This window comes from Hyaena hyaena, unplaced genomic scaffold (genome assembly GCF_003009895.1).
Source record: "Hyaena hyaena isolate Hyena2069 unplaced genomic scaffold, ASM300989v1 scaffold_246, whole genome shotgun sequence".
Lineage (NCBI taxonomy): Eukaryota > Metazoa > Chordata > Mammalia > Carnivora > Hyaenidae > Hyaena > Hyaena hyaena.
In genome coordinates, this window is record NW_024080877.1 from 1,236,622 (window position 1) to 1,252,431 (window position 15,810).

Below are 15,810 nucleotides of genomic sequence, written 5' to 3' on the forward strand. Positions count from 1 at the left end.
AAAATCAACTTCAGGAAGCCGAGTAGTAACTGCAAAGTGTTCTTGTTATTTGGGGTCAATGAACTTCAAATCTCTCAAAGCTGCCACAGACCCTTGAAAGAAGCCTGTGCCTCTGTAGAAAAGCAAGCGAGAGTGGGCCAAGGGCACTCGAGAGTCACGGCCTTTCTTTGGAGGGTGTGAGTGGCATTCCCGAAGTGATGTCTGAGGAGTGAGACTACGGCCCTCACATCCCTCACATCCCTCACATCCCTCACATCCCTCCCTTCCCTCACATCCAGTAAGCTGTGTGTGTGTGTGCGCGCGCGCGCGCGCACGCATTTAAGCTACCATCACGCTACAATTACATCATTCAAAAAAAGACTATAAATAATTTTAGTGACAGAGATACACTCAAGTTACCTCAAAATATGTGTGTTGGGAGCAGTACTTCTGCTGCTGCTGGTGAGAACCCAGGAAAAGCTGAACCCCCCGTGGGAGGAAGATCGGGAGTCGGAACACTGAGATGGAGAGGAGGAATTTCCCCACTGCGCACAGTGGCCTGCCGTTTGTGCACCATTTAGATGCTCTCCCTAGAGCTGAGCCACCATCTTTTTATTTTTGTTTTTTTCACAGAGTTTTTGCTTCCTCATCTTGCTCACGGTTTCTGTTTCCCTTTAACTTCTCTGCTTGGATCCAGCTGTACCTCCCCATTTCTCTCAAAGCACCATTTCAGCCCTCTGCCTCCATCACCAAGTGTTTCCTCATTCCAGGTTCTGGGAGAGAATTTGATGGCCCCGTTTGTTTTCTCCTATGTTTCTGGATATCCTAAGGATTTTTGCCCTTGGGCACAGCCAGTTGTAACCTAGGAATAGGATCATGTGGTTCAAAACAGCAATCTTGGGGCACCTGGGTGGCTCAGGTGGTTAAGCTTCTGACTTGAGCTTGGGTCATGGTCTCATGGTTCATGAGTTTGAGCCTGACATCAGACTCTGTGTTCTCAGCACAGATCCTCTGTTCTACCTGCTCTCCCCCCTTTCCTCTCCTCTCTCTCTTTCTCAGAATAAAAAAATAAACTTAAAAAAATAGTGGTCTTGGCAGTCTCTTGCTTGTGGGTAGTAGATGCTGCTGCTAATAGGACATGGTTAGAGGATTGCTAATAGTCCTATTAACAATGGTGGGTACCATGACTGACGTGTCTAATACTAACATGTGAGTGTGCAGTTAAATATCTTCTTTAATTTAAACTTACATTAAGGAATTTTTTTCATTTGATTTGTCTGACCAGACTAAAGTTCATACGTGCGTGTGTGTGTATGTGTGTGTGTGTGTATGTGTGTGCATGTGTGTTTTATCCTAAATAACAATTCATAGGGAAAAATAACACAGAACGTGCATCTCAGTCAAAATGTTGCCTTCTCATGGAGCCTTTCTTGACCACCCAATCTAACGGAACCAATAAGCCACTTATGCTCCAAATCCCTGTCACTTTATTTCCTCCTTAGTTTTTATTATCAGAAATTACATTGCTTTAAAAAAAACCTTTTTAACGTTTACTTATTTTTGAGAGAGATACAGAGCACAAACAGGGGAGGGGTGGAGAGAGAAGGAGACACAAAATCCGAAGCAGCCTCCAGGCTCTGAGCTGTCAGCACAGAACCTGACGTGGGGTTCAAACTCACAAATGGTGAGATCATGACCTGAGCCTAAGCCAGACACTTAACCGCCTGAGCCACCAAGACGCCCCAAAATTACATTGCTTTTTTAAAAAAGAATTTATTGCCTCTCCTGCCCCTTCCCCCAGGCTATATATAAGCTCCTTGAGGCAAGCACTTGCCTGATCTTATTTATCACTTTATTGCTAGCACCTAGCATAGTGACTGACAGAAATAAATATTTGTTAAATGAATAAATAAATGGAGTGTGTAAGAGAAGAAAAACACTCTGTAGGCTTTAGATCTCCAGCTTTAGCACGCATAAAAATCATTTGTTTCTTGTTAAAAATCCAGACTCTTTGTGGATATTCTGATTGGGTATTTCTGGGGTTGAGCTCAGGATGCATCACTATACACAACCACTCTGAGTGGTTCTGATATGACTGATGCAAGGACCACATTTTGATAAACACTTCTGTGGTTGAACGTGCTAGACCTTCAACTTGAAATTTCCCACCCAACTAATATAAGGACAAACATGACATTACAGAGGGCCAGGACTTGGAAGAGCAGACCTCACACCTCTGGTTAGCAAGGGCTATCATGGCCTATGTGCTAGCAACTAGCCTGTTGCCTCCAATTAGATCATGGGCTGCTTTTACCAAAAGGAAGAGAAATGGATGCCGGGCAGGTATAAATAGTAGATATCCACTAAAATATCCTGGCAAGATGGCATCACTGTCAAACTTCTTTGGGTGGTATTGAGGCATTTCATGACCTAATTCCTGATGTGGTCACCTGACCTGTCACAACTAACCCACCTCATTAGTAACAGCAGACATCCTGACCTTCTGGAAGTAACCCCTGGGCTACCACGCTCTTTACCACCTCTGGGCGATGGTGCGTTGGCAGATATTTATCAGCTGGCTCTTTAAGGACAAGAAGCCCTGGTCAGCAGTGAATACTCCCACCACTCCCACCGTTTCAGGTTATCAATGTTATGTCACTGAACGTGGAATTGGGAAAAGAGGCACACAGTCCCCTCTTCTAGTAGGTACAAGCAGGCTCCAGCACACCACTTCCTCTGGATCTTCACACATTCTGTTCCTTTTGCAAGTCCTCCTGCATAAGGGTCCTTGACACCAGGGGTCCACAACACACTCAGGCTAATTTCCTCAGAGCTTCAATCTGTGGCCCAGTCACAGCTCCCTTGCCTGGGAGCAATGCTCCTCCTTCCTGCTTCCAAGCCCCTGGATTTCCTTCTAGTACAGATGCTTGCGCGCGTCTCCATGAGACCACGAGCTCACGGCATCCACACACTTTGCACAGTACCTAGTCCATAGTAAGTACTTCAAAATGTTTATTGCATGAATGAATGAATGCATTCCTTGTGTCTCACGAAATCTCCTCCTGTGGTCAGCTGTCAACTTGATCTGGTACAAGACCACACAGAATAGTTTTATGAAAGATGTAAACAACGCAGCTTGGATATAACTTTCCAAGGATGGGGCTGGCTGCCGGCTCCCTCTCACTTCATTAAGATACGTGTGCCCAAAGGATCAGTAATTCACTTCTCAGTCCCCAGTCCTGCATTTACCTTCACTGTCCGTGAAGCCTGAGGGAGGCATTCATTAGTAAATGAGCTCCTCATGCGAAGATGGAAGATGTCTATGTGAGCTGAGTGCCTCGCCTGTTTTTATTTGAGAGAAATGCTCACCAGAGGGATAATAAAGCCATCAGGATGGGGTGTGTACGGCATGGGAGGGACGCTGGGGCAGTAGTGGGAGGGAGATGGGGACAAGGGGCACTCAGGGAAATCTGAGAGATATGGATTCATTCCCAACATATTTTCTGAGCTTAGAGGGAGTGAAACATTCTATACCCAGTGGGATTTGAAGGTTGGTTTAATATTACACATTTTTCTGGCAAATTAAAGACCACAGAGCTTTCTGACTCTCCGCAATAGAAATTAGAGTAGCGCCTCAAAAAGGGTTGGTATCTCCTTGTAGAGCAGGTAGGAAATAAAGCTTTTCAGCCTTCTGGGTGCCCTGTGGGAGAGACGCATGTGCTCGTGTCCCTGAAATCCCGTATGCCTCCCCACGGGACAGTAACAGCTGGAGTGCCTGCATGGGCACACATTCGTGGGCACACTGGCTGTGGCAGCAATGCGGACAGGAAGTGGACGACCAACAGCTACAGCCTTGTGGCCGTGCTCTTATGATTACATGGACTCTGTTGAAGGGAAGGGAATCATTTCTTGAGCCTTTACTCCATAACATCATTGTTATTGGAAAAGGTTTTCTCCCTTTCTTCCGCTTCACTGACTCCTTACACACCCCCCGACAGTTTCTACTGCACGCACTTTCTCGTAACAGCAAACATTTCCATGGCTCTATGGCATACCTGCTCTGTAGTTAGATGGAAGTAGAAAAGCAGAGGTCTCTATCTCTGTCTTTAAGAGCTTTTTGGACAAAAGAAGTGGTTCTTTACCTGGTTCCATGATCCTCAAAGGAGTCTGGGGATGGCCCTCAGAGGTCTTGCATGTGCCTTGACATTGAATGCAAATTCCAGTTGTGTGGTGGGAGGATCCATAGCTTTCATTGTGTCTCAAAAAGGTTCTCGAAGCCCACACTGTGAAGAGATGGGCCTTAATAGATATGACTTAAGTAACATGTTAGAGTACTTACTCTAACAACTTACAGTAAGGCTGCAAAGTATCAGGAAGTGCTGTGCTCTCTCAATAACCCCATATGGGGGGGTCAGAACTCGAGGGTGATGCCCCGAAGGAGAAAGCTGGTGGGCTTAGGCCTCAGCTAGGTGAGCTTTGAAGCCTGGCTCTGGCACTGAGCTGCAGGGAGCGTTTGGGCAAGTTGTATAACCTCGCTGACCTCAGGTCCTCGCTTTGAGAATTCTGTGCAGCAATGTACAAGGTGTTTGAAATGTTGGACAACACAGCACAGATAATTTTTAAACATCTCAGTTCAAAATTGTGCTCAATGTTTTTTTTTTTCAATCTCCAGACACCTTTTCAGATAAAGAACTTCTAAATGTAAAGCAATGAGGCCAATTATTTACCTGGAAAAGTACAGTAAGTACTTATTTCCCCTGTTTCCAGACTTTTTTGAATACTCTATAGTGCACTGAAAGTTAGAAGAATTTTACTTGAGGTGTCTACAGGTTGAAGGAAAAAAAAATATTAAGCATCTCATTTAAAAATGCAGCAGCACACTATTTCAAATCAGGTTTATTCTACATACCTGGGCTTTTCAGACACCTTCTATGTACAGGTTGTTGAGACACCATTTAATTATATATTTTTTTCTGTGGGAGAAGCCGAGGTATGTGAATCTCAAAGATATCACCTGGCAGCATCGTTAGGGTTCTCCTAATGCCTAGTCTACACTGTGTCAACTGTTCCCTACCAGCATCCGAGTGTGTAGCTGGCCACACACCCATCTCTCTCTATTCCAGTGACACACAGGTGTCTAGCAGTCTTCCCTCAAAGATGACTTCCTAGGTTTAGCCTGAGGGGGAAGACTGCTGGTCAGAGAGGAGTTCAGTTGCATTTATTTATATGAACACAGTTTTTAAAAAATGATGGTTAAAGAATAAGAAGCCTGGGGGACTCTTCGTGACCCCTTGCTCGGGCTGGGTGCCCCTGCTGTGTGCTGGCGGAGAGTGCCTGTACTTTCCCTCTGAGCACTTAAGCACTGGGATTGCAATCGCTACCCTAGTGGTCGGTCTCCTCTTTGGCTCACGTCCAGTGCTCACCAGCACCGTGGCGGGCTTGCAACATAGCAAGTAGGTTTCAGTTACCTCTTAAAGAAACTTTATGTCCTCCTGAAAGTGGAAAGAGATTGTTACCTGAGATTATAGAATTATAGCTGGAGTTAAATTTTTCTCAGCTAAGAAATAAGTCTTGCTAGTAAAGCCACAACACCTGAGCTGCAATTTCCCACCTTCTTTTCTCCCATGAAGCAGTGTCATTTACATAAGAAGATACATAGGGGACAAATAAATGCATGAATGTGCTAGTGAATTTTATTCATGAAGCAGAGAGGTGCCATCTCAGAGTCCTAGATCTGCTTCATAGAGGTTTCCTCTGTGTGACTAGCACACCACAGACACTTTGAGGTCTGCAAGCAGTGAAGGAAGTGGTTTCCAGCCTTAGCATGTCAAAGCATTGCCTAGAAGTTTTGGGGGGAATACAGATTCCTGAATTATACTCCTGGAGATGCTGATTCAGGAGGTCTGGAGCAGGGCCCAGAATTCTTTTTTTTTTTAACAAACGTTCCCTGTGATTCAGTTGATGAGCCAAGGTTTGAGGACTGACTTCTGAAAAACTTGTACTGAGTAGTCCTAGACATGGGCTCTATGACTCACATCTAGAGCAGGGGTTGAATATGTGTTAGAATCACCCACAGAGCTCATTAAAAATGCAGATTTGAGGGGCACCTGGGTGGCTCAGTCAGTCAGTTGAGCGTCGGACTCTTGATTTTGGCTCAGGTCATAATCACATGAACCGTGAGATCGGCACCATGTTCTGTGCTGACAGCATGGAGCTTGCTTCGGATTCTCTCTCTCCCTCTCTGACCCTCCCCCGCTTTGCTCTCTCTGTCTTTCTCAAACTAAAACATTTTTTAAATGCAAATTTGATATCCAGTAGAAAGTGGCTCAAATGATACAGACAGACAGCAGCAAATGTCAGTAAAAAGAAAGGGGAACAGCTGGAACTCTCATTACATTGCTGATGCGAGTGCAAAAGTACCACCATTTTGAGAAGCTGTTCAGCATTTTCTCATAAGGTTAAATGTATGCCTGTACTGTGATCCAGCAACTTCCCTCCCAGGTATTTGCCTAAGACGAGACAAGTAAAAGGACATATTCACATAAAAACTTGGGCACTAATATTCCTAACAGCAAAGAACTAGAAACAACCTTAGTGGATACACTCTAAGCGACCTCAGTAATCCACAGCCTTGTATTAATCTCCTCTCCTTGAGTCTGGGTGAAATTTGTGACTTGCTTCTACTATGGCAAAGGTGACAAGATGTCATTCCTGTGGTTTATATCTTATTATGTATTCTTATATTTTATAAGATTCTGTGTTAGCAGATGGAAGAGCAAGCGTCTCCTGCTGGCATTGAGGAAGTGGACAGCCCTGTTGCAAAGTGCTTCCGGAGAGGGCCATGTGGCCGGGAACCGCAGCAGGCAGCCAGGCTCCAGCCAACAGCCAGTGAGAAGCCAGTGTCCTCAGTCCTACAACTGCAAGGATCTGAATTCTGCCAACAGCCATGTGAGGCTGGAAGAGGGCCCCCAAGCTCCAGACAGTAACGCAGTGTGGGTGACACTATAGTTGCAATTTTGTGAGACTTTGAGCGCAGAACCCAGCTAAGTAAGCCATGACAGGACTCCTGAAGCATGGCATTATGAAATAATAAATGTGTGTTGTTTCAAACTGCTACATTTGTAGTAATTTGTTACACAGCATAGGAAATACACAATTCAGATCTCCAGGCGAATGTATAAACAAATTATAACACATTTCTACAATGTGGAAGAATACTTAGCAATAAAAAGAAACTACTGTGACATGTAACAACGTGAATGAATGAAACATGGAGTGAAGAAGCTTGATTCAAAACAGTATATGTGGTGTGACTGAAATGAGAATAGTGATTACTTCTGGGAGAGGGGGAGTTATTAACTGGAAAGGGGCCTAAGGAAACTTTCTGGGGGTGATAGAGGTCTTAACTGGGGTGGTGTTTACATGGGATATATACATTTAACTTTCTGGGGGTGATAGAGGTCTTAACTGGGGTGGTGTTTACATGGGGTATATACATTTATCAAATCCCATCAAAGAGTGTATTTAAAAGGTATGCATTTAATTGTATGTAAATTATACCCCAATTTTAGAAACCCATAAGTAACTCTACTTCTCAGATTCTGGCTCCATGGGTCTTGCACAGTAGGATGTAGAATTCTTCACTTCTAATAAGCCTCCCCAGACAATCCTAATACATCAGTCCTTGGATCACACTTGGAAAAACACCCCAGAGGGATGGGTTGGTCATTTAAGAAGGAAGATGGAAGAATAAGAAACACCTGGTTTCTTCTGAGTCACTCTAGCTTTCTCCCAAAATCCTGTAGTCTAGTTAGAACAACAATGTCTTCATTGGTTACTCAGCTGGTCAACAGGCATTTTCATTCAGCTCAATTAATGGAGTATTTTCCAAGTACTTGTTATTTATCTTACTCATAGAAATAATAAGATATAGCCATCCTTCCAAAAGAGCTAAAAATTTAATTGAGGAAAAATGCCCATATATGCATGAAACTGGAAACTGTTCATTTGCAATACAAAGCAAAGAGGCCACTTACCCAGTCTTTCTACTAATTGAATCTAGTTTTCCTTGGTCACTTTCAAAGTATTCCCTCATGCTAGTGTATCTTCAAAGTGACCTTTTAATGCAATAGTTAATCATGTTAGTGATCATTCAGATGTTGTTCCCCCTACTAGATTAACTCTGTTTTTCAACTCTTAAGAACCAAACTCTGAAGGACAACTTCTTTCCTTCAAAGGCCCAGATGGACAGATGAAATTCAACATTTTCATTCCCAGATGCTGCTGATTTTTATTGATCTTACCTCACTTGGGGAAATTTCTGTTAACTACCTAAGTACCGAGTACTAATCCTAATGAAGCATCACAGTCTATAATGTTCATGCAGATTCCTACTTCTAAAATCTTCCTGACAATTTTCTACTTCATTTTCCTTAATTCCAGGTCATTCTAAATGATGCTCTTCTATTATGGACAATAGAATGGTCAATGATCCATAAAATATGGGTTTATCTTTGGTGATAAAGATGGAAAATTTCTCCTTTATAATGGAAGAGTAAGATACTCCAAATCTGCAAAGATCTTTCAAACATATTATTGTTACAGTAAATTCCCATGTCTCTAGAATATAGATCCAGGGGCCTAAATAAAACACATTTGAGAAAAGTAACTAGAGAAGAGAATATATAGGGAATCTGTGGTTCAAAGAAGACAAAGTTCAGAAAGGCTGTCTTCAAATATAGGGTGGGCTGTCTACATGACTCCAAGAAGTAAAATTCGGTGTAATGATGGGAGAAACACTGTGACAGATCCTAGTGCAACAAATAAGGAAATATTTCCATATAATGGGTGCTATTCAAAGATAGAGCAAGCTTCTTGGGAAGGTTTATTCATTTTCTGTGGCTGCCATAAGAAATCACCACAAATTTAGCAGCTTAAAACAACACCCATTTATTACCTCACGGGTCTATACGATTTGGAGTAATTTGTCACAGAGCAATAGAGAACTATTACACAGAGCTTTATCCTTAAAGTTTTTTTTATTCTTACATTCCACATCTAATCCATCATAAAATCATATTGGCTTCACTTAGGATACATCAAGAATCTGACCATTTCTCACCATTTCCACTGCCACCTCCCTGGGTCACCGCCTTTCTGTGTCCATGTCTGCACTACCTCAGTCCCTCCCCCGCCCCCTCCTCCTCCTCCTTCTACTTCTTCAGTTTATTTATTTACTTGAGGGCTGGAAAAGAGAGAGGGAAAGAGAGAATTCCAAGCAGGTTCCACTGTCAGCACAGAGCCCAGTGCTGGGCTCTGTGTCACAAACCATAAGATCATGACCTCAGCTGAAATCAAGAGTCAGACACTTAACTGACAAGCTACCCAGATGTCCCTCAGTCTCTTCTTATAGGCACATGCTTGATCCTTGTAAGACATTAATTAGATAATATCGCTCATCTGCTCAAAGCCCTGCCTTCCCCCCCCCAATTTTACTCATAAAAAAGCCAAATTCTTACAGTGACTCTATATAATGTTTCCTCCCCACTCCAGCATTGTTGGATATAATCAACTACTACTATTCTACACCCATCCCATCCCTTCCTCCATTCTACTGAAAGCTCCACACTCGCCTCTTTGCCTCTATTTAAATGTCCAACCCCATGTGCCCTCTACTCATCCCCACATCCTTTGCACTCACCACTCTCTGACATACTGTTTAGGGCCAGGCCATTTCTGCTTAGCTCAGGACTCTTCTGATGGGCAGTCTTGTTCCAGAGTTCCCCAGTGGGTTGTCAGAGGTGCTGTTAGATCTACATCATAGTCTGAAGGCTATCCCTACCCAGTCTTGCCTCCTCTTTCTTCCTATCTTTTATGGACATTATACCCGAAAATCTTTTGCACTCCTAATTTCATCTCAGCGTCTGCTTCCCAGAGACCAAAACGAATTCAAGTACTGTTAGGAGCACTGTACCTATGTTAACTCACTTAAATGCTTGGCTTTTCCCCCTTCTAGCTTCTATTCATAGAACTTTCAAAATTTCTTAGGATATAAAATGGCAGCAGCAGGGGAATTAACTAAGCTTCCTAAATCCTCACTCTTATCAGCAAAAGTCTCCTGGTTCTTAACCTTAAATCATGGCAAGATTCCCCCAATTTTCTGTTTTTAGAAAGAAAATAAACCTTCATTAGATCCTTTGGTCCCCCTCTATTTTTGTCTATCTTTTCACCACCATACGTGCTAAACAAGTGGTCTCCTCTCTCTCCCTGTACACCGGTGCTGCCTGCCTCGCCATCCGATGTCCCACAGCCCAGGAAGCTGCACTCCTGAACTCCTGCTGAAGCTGGCAGTCTCCAGAATGCCCTGCTTGCCACTCTTGCCTCTGTTTGTTAGTGACCCACATCACCTCTTTTCCCCGCCTCCACACTCATCTATTTCTCCTGGATTTTCTGTTTTCTTATCTTCTTCCTCAATCTCTGTTATAGATATTCCCAAAGACACAGTACTTGGACCTCCTCTGTCTGTCTCTGCATACTCGCTTCCAGAGAACTCATTTATTCCTCTGGTTTCAGTTATCACAGACACCTCATGATGTTCACCTCTATCACTTCAACACTTTGCTACCACTTCAGAAGAGATGCCATAATAGAAAGCTCGACACAGAGACCGAAGACACTAAGGAGATACTAATACATTTGATGACCAAAAATTTAAAATACCTACATGGCTATAAAGCACAGAAATGTGAAAAGAAAACAACCAACAAACCAACCTACCATAAGCAAATTGAACAGATCATCATAAATTGAGAAAGAATACTTATAATTCATATGGCAAGGGACTAATTTTCTTATCATATAGAAGACCCTTGCAAATCTATTTTAAAAAATACCCCAAACAACCCAATAAAAAATTGGGAAAATATATGAATAGAAAATTTGTAGGATTAAAAAAGGGAAAGTGGATGCTGGGATAACTGGATATTGACATATGGAAAAATGAATTTGGATCCCTATCTCATGACATATATAAATGCTATCTCAAAATGGATCAAAGCTCTCAGTGTAAGAGCTAAAACTATAAAACTCTTGGGAGAAAACCTAAGTATAAATCATTGTGAACTTGGACTGGGCAAAGTTGGGTTTCTTAGATATAATGTCAAAAGCACCACAGCCAAAGAAAAAATAAATAGGACTTTCAAAATTAAAAACCTCTGTGCATCCAAAGGACACTGTCAAGAAAGTGAAGAGACAAGTCACAGATGAGAGGAAAATATTTGTTAATCATATATCTGGTAAGGGACTTTTATTCAGAATATATAAAGAACCCTTACAACTCAATAATTAAAAGTTAAACTCTTTTTATTATTTATTTATTTAAGTTTATTTATTTTTGGGAGATTGCCCATGCACATGAACAGAGAGAGAGAGAGAGTGAGAGAGAATCCCAAGCACGCTCCATGCTGTCAGCACAGAGCCTGACGTGGGGCTCAATCCCAAGAAGGATGAGAGCATGATCTAAGGGACTATTATTCAGAATATGTGAAGAACACTTACAACCCAATAATTAAAAGTTAAATACTTTTTATTATTTTTTTAAGTTTTTATTTTTAATTTTTTTACATTTATTTATTTTTGAGACTACAAGTGGGGGTGGTATAGAGAAAGAAGGAGATAGAATCTGAAGCAGACTCCAGGCAACCTGTTAACACAGAGCCCACATGGGGCTTGAACTCACAAACCATGAGATCATGACCTGAGCCAATTTCAGACACTCAACCAACTGAGCCACCCAAATAAACTTGGTGCCCCAAGTTTATTTATTTTTGAAAGAGTGCCCATGCACATGGCAGAGAGAAAGGGAGAAAGAGAATCTCAAGCAGGCTCCATGCTGTCAGAACAGAGCCTGACGTGGGGCTCAAACCTAAGAAGGATGAGATCATGACCTAAGCCAAAATCAAGAGTCAGATAGTTAACTGACTGAGCCACCCAAGGCCCCAAAATTTAAACACTTTTTAATGGGCAAATAAAAAAAGTTAAAAATGGGCAAAGGATATGAATAAATATTTCTTCAAAGAAGGTATGCAAATGGTCAATAACCACATGAAAATCTATTCAACCTTAGTAATCATTGGGATATGCAAATCAAAACCACGATGAGGTATGACTTCATATGTATTATAATAGTTATCATTGATTTTAGAAAGGAAAATAACAAATACTGGTAAAGATATACAGGACTGGAACTCTCATACATTGCTGATGGGAATGCAAAGGGTACAGCTATCAATAAGGCATAGTTTGGCAGTTTCTAAAAAAGTTAAAACATTGTGTTCCCAGTTAACACAGCAACTCTTTTTCTAGGTATATACTTATAAGAACTGGAGATACACATCATACAAAAATTTGCACAGGAATGTTTATAACAATGATATTCACTGTACTCCTGGAAGGCTCAATCAGTTGAGCAAGTGACTCTTGATTTCAGCTCAGGTCATGATCACAGGGTGGTGGGATTGAATCCTGCATCAGGCTCTGAGCAGAGAGCCTGCTTAAAATTCTCTCTCTCTCTCTGCCCCTCTCCACCACTTGCATGTTCTCTCTCTAAAATAAAAAACAAATAATATTCACAATAGGCAAAAAGTGGAAACAACCCAAATGTCCATCAACTGGTGAATGGATAAACCAAAATGTGGTCTGTCTACATAGTGGAATATTATTCAGCCATAAAATGAAGTAATGATACATGCTACAACATGGATGGACCTTTAAAACATTATTTTAAGTCAAAGAATCCAGTCACCAAAAGTCACAAATTACTTGATTCCATTTCCAGGAAATGTCCAGAATAGGGAAAGCCATAGAGACAGGAAGTAGATTGGTGATTAGTGAGCTGGGACTTTGGAAGTAAGAGGCTTCTGCTGGGACTGGGGCAAGGAGAATGGGTATAACTGCTAATGGGCACGAGGTCTCCATTAGGAGTGGTAAAAATGTCTTGGAAGTAGGTAGAGGTGGGGTTATACAATCTTGCCAATGTACTAAAAACCACTGAGTTGTATACTTTAAAATAGTGAATTTTGGGGCACCTGGGTGGCTTAGTCGGTTAAGCGTCCGACTTTCGCTTAGGTCATGATCTCGCGGTTCGTGGGTTCGAGCCCCGCGTCGGGCTCTGTGCTGACTGCCAGCTCAGAGCCTGGAGCCTGTTTCAGAGTCTGTGACTCCCTCTCTCTCTGACCCTCCCCTGCTCCCGCTGTCTCTCTCTCTCTCTCCTAGAAATAAATAAAAAACATTAAAAAAATGGTGAATTTTATGGTATGTGAATTATATCTCAAAAAAAAAAAAAAAGAAACAAAGCAAGTGGCTAATAAACATGAGAATAGATGATCAAACTCACAACAGTGTTGAATATGTGAACGAAAATAACAGTCAGGATTCATTTTCCCATCATTGGATTGGCAAAGACTAAAAAATCTATAACATACACAGTGCTTCATGCTTGTAGAGAAACTGTTATATCCTTTTGGAGGAAGCGTAACTTGGCATATTGTGTTCATACTCTGAATAAATAACTTCGCTTCCAAGAATTTATCCTATGCTTAGATTAGCACATATATATGTATACATATGAACAAATGCTTAAAGCTGATAGCTCAAGCCTTGTTAAGAGCAAAAAACCGTTTAACTGTATAGCCATACAATAAAATATTAAGATATTGCTAGAATAAGGAAGGTTTATATGGAAAGATGCCATAATATATTGTAAAGTTAAAAGGTTATCACAAATATATATATAATATAAAAATATATAATAGCTTTAACCTTTAAAAATGTTACACTAAATTTATTCTTATAGAGCTTATATATAAATTTATAAACATCATATAGAAAATAGATCCCATTTTTATCCAAAATGTACATATGTAAGCATGTCAATCTGTAAAATAAAGACTGGAGAAACATATGCTGAAATGTAAATAGTTGCTGGGGAAAGGGTAAAATGAGATCTGGAGGAAATTTTACTTCCTATTATCATTATTTAAATTAAAAAAAAATACATATCTTTGAATCTTTTAAAATCAGCAATATTAATCACTATTTATAAAAATTAGTGAATATCTTGAAAATTCAAAACACAGTATGTGTACATTATGGCATATTTTTAAGGTTGGTTATTTGTTTTAGAGAGGGAGCACATGAGCTGGGGAGAGGCAGACAGAAAAAGAAAGAGAATCTCAAGCAGGCACTACGCTCAGTACGCAGCCCAACTCAGGGCTCAAGTCCATGACCCTGGGATCATGACCTGAGCCAAAATCAGGAGTTCAACATTTAACCAACTGAGCCACCAGAAGCCCCTAAGGTATTTTAAAGATATTACTTTAGAGAAGAAAATAAAATTTCTTAGAATCTGCCATCTAGGATATCCTAGAATGCTTTTTGTTTTATTTTATTCTTTTGAGTGTTGCTTTATATGTCCTTATCACCAGTACAAGTTTGTTTGTTTGTTTTTTACTCTCCTACAATTGTTTAGATTTCTTTTTATCTTTTTCTACCTAAAGAGAAAAGAGCTGGGGTTTTGGAAGTAAGGGGCTTCTGCTAGGGGATCATAATCCTGCCATATGGAGGATAGCTATGCCCATGGGGAATGATTAATTGCTAACATTACCACAATTATCAATAACTCCATGGCTAACAAAGAACTTCTGCGTGTCTCACATCATTGAACTGGAAGCCTAGAGCTATTCCTTGTACCTTAAGAGCAGATTCCTATTTCATTAACTGCTGTGTCCCCAGGCTCTAGCTCAGGCAAAGTGCACAATAGGTGTTTTCTAAACGGAACTGAGCTGCAGCTGGGGAAGGAAAGAGTCGCAAGGATCCTAATTATTCACTTGCATTAGGGGAAATAGGAAGTGAAGGGGAGAATGCTGAAAGTAGGAAGTAGGAATAACCTTTTTTGAGAGAGAGAGAGAGAGAGCGAGCAAAGGAGGGGCAGAGAGAGAGAGGAAGAGAGAGACTCCCAAGCAGGTTCCATGTGTGAAGCCTGACACGGGGCTCGACCTCATGACCCCAGGATCATGACCTGTGTCAAAATCAAGATTTGGATGCTCAACCAACGAGACCACCCAGGTGCCCCAAGAATAACCCTTTTAATAAGATGTCAAGTTTCTGTCTCCCACCTCCCTCATCCCACCTTTGAATCTGGATAGGAAGGCAAGACAGGAAGGTCAGAGGAGAGTGACAAGAGGCAAATGGACAATGGGAAATGACAAAGGTGAGTTTCGCCTAGTCCTTGTTTTCCGGGCCCAGTCAGGACCCTTGAACTGCAAGGTCAAGAGTGTGAGGCTAGCCTTGATTAAAGTACCAAGCGTTGGATCTTTTGTCCTCTAAGCACAGTGAACCCTTTTGTGTTTTTGTGGATTTTGTTTTGTTTTTTGAAGCCAAGGGCTGGTCTGTCTTCAAAATTTAGCTGAGTTACACCAGGAGGTCACTATTTGACATTGTCACGTTTCTCATACATCTCCGTTTGTGACAAGCATGGCTCTAATGCAGCTGGCCCAGTATCTCCTTTGAACCTACAAACTTTAGGCTTCGAGCTGTGGCTTGCAGTACTTCAAATTCTCTCTTTGCTCTGAATTCTGTTCAGTTCAAATGAAATTCATGCTTCCTACATCAAGAAAGATAGGATCCATCTGAAATTTCCTGAAATACATGGTGCCAGGCAGGTTGAGGCAGGTGATCCTGTCACATTGCCCTTGAAAGGTTTGTGATAGCATCTTTTTTTTGGCCTTTATGTTATTTACTGGCAAATTCCAAGTAATGTCAGTGCTGATGAAT

General features: G+C 41.5%; 1 long non-coding RNA gene across 3 annotated transcripts in view; it reads right to left on the reverse strand.

Moving 5' to 3' along the window:
• Nucleotides 1-709: 709 nt before the first annotated feature.
• The window catches only part of LOC120240010, a 39,386-nt gene continuing 24,285 nt past the window's right edge, over nt 710-15,810 (reverse strand). The window contains exons 4-5 of one of the 3 annotated variants that reach the window (XR_005530559.1): nt 4,122-4,262; nt 710-841 (exon numbers count right to left, since the gene is read on the reverse strand). This is a non-coding gene — a long non-coding RNA (uncharacterized LOC120240010). Of the gene's footprint in view, nt 842-3,155; nt 3,247-3,517; nt 3,680-4,121; nt 4,263-15,810 lie in introns of those variants that run through there. The other 2 variants (XR_005530558.1, XR_005530557.1) reach the window with 2 other exon arrangements.